The sequence below is a fragment of the Rhinolophus hipposideros genome (genome assembly GCF_964194185.1).
Source record: "Rhinolophus hipposideros genome assembly, chromosome: 13".
Taxonomy (NCBI): Eukaryota; Metazoa; Chordata; class Mammalia; order Chiroptera; family Rhinolophidae; genus Rhinolophus; species Rhinolophus hipposideros.
Genome location: NC_138059.1, coordinates 52,083,517 through 52,090,441, shown reverse-complemented (window position 1 = coordinate 52,090,441; position 6,925 = coordinate 52,083,517). Strand labels below are relative to the sequence as shown.

At 37.1% G+C, this 6,925-nt stretch overlaps 1 pseudogene across 1 annotated transcript; it reads left to right on the top strand.

Annotated features, from left to right (window-relative positions):
• Positions 1–364: 364 nt before the first annotated feature.
• On the top strand, positions 365–1,344 carry LOC308506553 (charged multivesicular body protein 3-like; annotated as a pseudogene). The gene is made up of 2 exons: positions 365–577; positions 698–1,344. The product of its transcript is annotated as a charged multivesicular body protein 3-like (transcript).
• Positions 1,345–6,925: the final 5,581 nt, after the last annotated feature.

The following is a 6,925-nucleotide window of genomic DNA, read 5'->3' as shown; positions in this document are numbered from 1 at the left end:
TTCAAATCCTCATTCTACGAAAAATGAAAACTTACACAACGTTTACATTGTAACTTACCACAATAGCACAACACACATACAAAAAAAAACCTATACTTCACTCTGGATGCTGAGTACTATTTTTTAAATATTAAAAAGGAAAAAACACTAAAATAACATCAAGAAAACAATATAATCCATTACCAGGAAATTCCATTTATAAGAATTATTCCAAAGAAATAATACAAAAGCCTAACTGTGGCCATCCCCTTCTGTGGGCGTCTGTACTCTTTTGCTCTCACTGGCCCGGCCAAGGTGGCCGCCCATGACCTACCTGGGTGCAGGGAACACAGAGCCGGAAGGTGCAAGACGAGTTCAGTAAGCCATGGGGCTGTTTGGAAAAACCCAGGAGAAGTCTCCCGAAGAGCTGGTCAACCAATGGTCATTGAAGATAAAGAAAATGAGAGTTGTTGACAGGCAAATAAGAGATATTCAAAGAGAAGAAGAAAAAGTGAAACGACTTGCGAAAGATGCTACCAAGAAGGGTCAGAAAGATGTCTTTGTAGTTCTGGCCAAGGAGATGATCAGATCAAAGAAGCCTGTGCACAAGCTCTATGCATCCAAAGCTCACATGAACTCTGTGCTTATGGATATGAAGAACCAGCTGGCAGTTTTGTGAATGGCTAGTTCTCTGCAGAAGAGCACATAAGTGATGAAGGCCATGCAGAGTCTTGTAAAGATCCCAGAAATCCAGGCCACCATGCGAGAGCTATCCAAAGAGATGATAAGGGCTGGGATCATAGAAGAGACATTAGAGGACACTTTTGAAAGCATGGATGACCAGGAAAAAAGTGGAAGAAGCGGCAGAAATGGAAATTGACAAAATTCTGTTTGACATTACAGCAGAGCAAAGCACCTAGTAAAGTGACTCATGCTCTTCCAGAGCCTGATCCTCCAGGAGCCATGGCTGCCTCAGAAGATGATGATGAGGAGGAGGAGGCTCTGGAGGCCTTGCAGTCCTGGCTGGCTATGCTCGCAGCTAGGGGCCGCCTAGCTGGGCCCTCACATTCTTCTCATGGCCTGTCCACCAGGTGTGCACACACTACTCTGAAGTGGCAGCCATTTCATGTATCTCTTGCACTACACTTCTGTGATGAGGCTTTGTATTCTGGAGGAGGTTCTCTGCTAATATCTTTTCACACTCTGCAGAGGTTTGGGGATCTCAGCAGGATTGATCGTGAGTGGTGTAATAAATGCATCATTTTCAGGACTATATACAGATACATCTTTTTTGGAGGGAGAACAAAGAATCAGGTCTTCTTGAAAAACATTCCTGAGAATAGAATTCATTACCTGAATGTTTAGAACTCTGTACATTTTTTTGGTCTATAAAACACTATATAAATGGATTTTAATAAATTCCTGCTTTAACAACAAAAATATTACAGATGATGATCCTTTGCAAGTTACATTTGAAAAAAAATTGAAAAAGAATATGCCCAATAGTATTTAATGTTATGAAAAATGCTTATAATGCTTACTGTCTTCTATTAACTAAAAAGCAGATTACAATAAAAATTGAAGGGAGAGGACATCAGAAGCATGGCAGCATGAAGCATCCCTTTGATCTCTCCTCTTGAAGTTACAACAAGTTGAACTGCTATAATTCAACAAAGGAGTCCCTGCACAATACACAAAGAAAGACATTTGAGATATCTGCACATGGAAACATCTGAAGGTGTGTGAATCGGGGCAAACAGGAAAGGAGGGACAGCAGAAGAGCATATGAGTGCATGCAAGTGCTGTGGGCACAGCCCAGAGTTCACTGCTGTGGATGCAGCCCGGAGGTCACAGCAGTCTGGGAGAGGGGAGGACTGAGACTTCAGGTGTCCTCTCCCACCTAAATGATCAGCATATAATACAGCTGAACCCAGCAATCAGGGCAGACACCTCAGGACAGAGACCAAATACAGAAGTGGCACAGTTGTGGTCTCGCAGCCACCACTGCCAGGAAGAAAACAAAGCCACATAGCCTGGTTGCCTCCCCCCACCCTTCCAGAGCACACCTCCTGTACCCTCTGAGAGCTAGCAGCAAGCCCCCAAATGAACTGCAACAGTGAGTGTCAGGTTAAGGGGCAGAATATCTAAATCACTGAGAACTGGAGAGAAAGTTCCTGAGTGGCAGATACTGTGGCTAACCCCAGTGACAAAGGTGGAGATACAGAGGTGAGGCCGCTGAGAACTGGCAGTCACCATTATTGGAAAAAGAAAATAGCCACAAATATACTAGTGATCTCTCCTAGCCCATTTCACTACCAACCTTCACCTGCAGCAGCTGATCCCAGCTGGGGTACTTCAGGCAGCACTGAATATGGCTGCAAAGATAGCACTGGGATTTCAGGAGGTCAGAGCCCCAACCCCTCCTCCCCCCACATTCCTAATCAGGGGTGGTGCTCTGAGACAGAAGTGACCTGGTCACAGAGAAGACACGCACATCCCCAGGGAATACAAGGCATTTTTCACTGCCCAGCAGGGATCCCAGAAGCCAGTCAGAGCAGTGCAAAAGAAAACACTCCAGAACAAAAGAAAGACCTCTTCGTATCAACTTGCTACACAATTCACTCCCATAGATGCCTAGGCAGAGAAATAATCCATCAAATATCATATACAATTAAGGAAGCAAGACAACTCAGAAACAAAATGAAAAATCTCCAGAAAATAAACTTAAAGACATGGAAATATGTGATTTAAGTGACAGAATTCAAGATTGCACTTCGGGATAAAATCAATGAGATGCAAGAAAACTCAGACAGGCAGGTTTAATGAATTTAGAAATAAAATCAATGAACAAATGGAATACATTACCAAAGAGATTGAGACTTTAAAAGAGAACCAAGTAGAAATTCTGGTGCTAAAGATTGCAGTAAGACATAAAGAATAAAATAGAGAGCTTAGGAAATAATAGCTGACCAGATGGAGGAAAGAACTAGTGATATCAAAGATAGAAATCTGAAAATGATGCCAATGGAAGAAGAGAGGAGATTTTCAACTTAAAAGAAATGAAAGAATTCTACAAGAACTACTGTCTCCATCAGAAAGAGCAATATAAGAATATTGGGCATACCGGAACGAGAAGAAAGGGAGAAGGTAACAGAGAGCCTATTCAAATAAATAGTCAACAAGAACTTCCCAAACCTATGGAAACAACTGGATCCTCGAATCCAAGAAGCAAACAGAATACCCAATTATCTCAATCCAAAAAGGCCTTCTCCAAGGCACATTATATTAAAATACTTTATATTAATGACAAAGAAAGAATACTCAAAGAAGCCAGGAAAAAGAAGAAGGTAAGCTATAAAGGGAAGCCCATTAGATTATCATCAGTTTTTTTCAGCAGAAACTCTACAAGCCAGAAGAGAGTGGAATCAAATATTCAAACTATTGAAAGAGAGAAATCACCAGCCAAGAATAATATAGCCACAAAGTTATTCTTTAAATATGAAAGAGTAAAAGAAACCTTTCCAGACATAAGAAATTAAGGGTATTTTCCACACAAGTCCTGCATTACAGGAAACACTGAAGAGGGTTATTCTACCTGAAACAAAAAGGCAAAAGGATACAAAACTATGAGTAAGGTGACTAGCAGACAGACAGAAGCAGGAAATTGCAACCCTTATTTAGAATAGGGCACTATACACTTAAATATAATATAAAGGTTAAAGGAGGTAAAAATATAAAAAAGAAAAAGAGAAGAACACAATAGCTACCACAACTCAGAAATGAACTCACAGCGTAAATAGAGATAATTTGTGACAACAAAAAAATATAAAGGAGAAAGGTGTAAGGTCTAAATTTGCAAAGGGGAAAGGAGGTAAGATGCATGCAGAAGAAAAAAGATTATTGTATATATGAAACTTTATTCTACATATATTTAATGGTAACCACACACAAAACTCTACAACTGAAGTACATAACAAAAAAAAAAAAAAACAGGAAAAAAATCATAGAATGCCATCAAACTAAAATAACAGGTAGAGAGACAAAGGAAAATAAGCAATGGAGACACTGAGCTACCAGAAAGAGAGATAAAATGGCTATAGGAAATCTTCGTATATCAAAAATCACCCTAAATGTAAGACTGAAATCACCAATAAAAAGGCACAAGAATAGCAGATTGGATCAAAAAACAAAACCCAACCATATGCTACCTACAAGAGGCACATCTCAGCTGCAAGGACAAATATAGACTCAAAGTGAAACGGTGGAAAATGTAATCCAAGCAAATGCTATCCAGAGAAAAGTGGGTGTAGTCATACTTATATCTGATGAAACATACTTCAGGACAAAATGGTAAAAAGAAACAAAGATAGACATTTTATAATGATAAAGGGGACAATACATCAAGAAGACATAATATTTATCAATCTCAATCAGGAAGCAACAAAATATATAAAGCAATTATGAACAGAACTAAAGAGAGAAGTTGACCAGAACACAATTATAGTAGGGGATCTAAAAACACCATTGACAGCTATGGATAGATCATTTGAACAGAAAATCAATAAGAAAACATCAGCCTTTAAAAGACACATTAGACCAAATGGACACAATCAGCATTTATATAGCCTTGAATCCGAGAACACCAGATTATACATTCTTCTGCAGTGCATATGGAGCAGTCTCAAGGATAGACCCTCAACAAATTTAAGAAGATTGAAATCACACCAAGCATATTCTCTGACCACAATGCATTGAAATTGGAGATCAATTGGAAAATAAAGTGGAAAAAAACACAAACATATGGAGATTAAACAACATGCTACTAAAGAATGACTGGATTAAAGAAGAAATAAAAAGAAAGATCTAGAGATACATAAAAACTAATGAGAAAGAAAATACAACATATCAAAACTTTTTGGGTGGTGCAAAGACAGTAATAAGAGGAAATTGTATATCATTAACAGGCCTATCTCAAGAAACAAGAAAAGTCCCAAATAATCTTAACATTACATCTTAAAGAACAAGAAAAAGAAGAACCAATGAAACCAAAGTCAGCAGAAGAAAGGAAATAATAAAAATTAGAGCAGAATTAAATGAGATAGAGAACAAAAAGACAATAGGAAAATATAATGCAACAAAGAGCTGATTTTTTGAAAAAATTAATAAAATTGACAAACCCCTGTCTAGACTCACCAAGGAAAAAAGAGAAAAGACACAAACAAAATCAGAAATGAAAGAGGAGAAGTTATGATGGGTACCACAGAAATACAAAGAATCATATAAGAATACTATGAAGGAATATATGCTACCAAATTCAATAACCTGGAAGAAATGGACAAGTTCTTAGAAACAGATATCCCTCCTAGACTGAATCAAGAAGAACTAGAAAATCTAAATAGACTGATCAACAGTAAGGAAATTGACACAATCATCCAAAACCTACCCAAAAGCAAAAGTCCAGGACCAGATGGCTCCACTAGTAAATTCTACAAAACATTCAAAGATCATTAATACTGTCCTCCTCAAACTCTTCCAAAAAATTAAAGAAGAGAGAATACTTTCTAATGCATTTGATGAGACCAACATTACCCTGATGCTATAACCTGGTGAAGATAACACAATAAAAAAACCTACAGACCAATATCTGATGAATACAGATGCAAAAAATCTTAAACAAAATACTAGCAAATCAAATACAATGATACATTAAAAAGATTATACATCACAATCAAGTGTGGTTCATTCCAATGGAGCAAGGATGGTTTAACATATACAAATTGATCAGTGTGATACACCAGATCAACCAAATAAAGACTGCAAATCATATGATCATATCAGTAGATGCAGAAAAAGCATTTGACAACATACAACACCCATTTATGATTAGAACACATAATAAAACGAGTAGAGAAGGAAAGCACCTCAACATAATAAGGCCATGTATGACAAACCCTCAGTGAATATCATACTTAATGGTGAAAAACTGAAAGCTTTTCCTCTGAGATCAAGAAGAAAAGAAGGACACTACCTCTTCCCACTGTTAATCAACATAGTATTTGAAAGTCCTAGACAGAGCAATCAGTCAAGAGAAAGAAATAAAAGGCATCCAAATTGGGATTGAAGAAGTTAAATTGTCACTTTTTGCAGAAGACATGATTGTTTATATAGAAAACCCTGAAGACTCCACCAAAAAACTATTAGAAACAACAAACAAATACAGTAAATTTGCCAGCTACAAAACTAATGCACAAAAATCCACTGCATTTCTATATACTAACAATGAAATTTCAGAAAATGACAATGCCTTTTGCAATGGCAACAAACAAAATAAAATACCTAAAAATAAACTTAACAAAGGCTATGAAGGACCTATACATTGAAAACTGCAAGAATTATTAAAAGAAATTGAAAAAGACACACACAAAAAAGGAAAGATATTCCATGTTCATGGAATGAAAGAATCAGCATAGTTAACATGGCCATATTACCCAAAGCAATATACAAATTTAATACAATCCCCATCAAAATCCCACTGGCATTCTTTAAAGAAATAGAACAAAAAATGATCAGATTGGTACAAACTCACAAAAGACCCCAAATAGCCAAAGCAATCCTGAGAAAAAAAGAACAAGGCTGACTTCAAATTATATATACAGTGACAATAATCAAAACAGCATGGTATTAGCAGAAAAACAGACACACAGACTAATAGAATAGAATTGAGAACCCAGAAGTAAACCCACATATATATGGGCCGATAATTTTTGACAAAGGAGCCAGAAATATACAATGGAGAAAAGAAAGCCTCTTCACTAAATAGTGCTGGGAAAATTGGAAAGCCACATGAAAAGAATGAAACAAGACTGCTATCTGTCACTATACACCAAAGTTTACTCAAAATGGATCAAAGACCTAAATATAAGACTTGAAACAATATGTTACATAG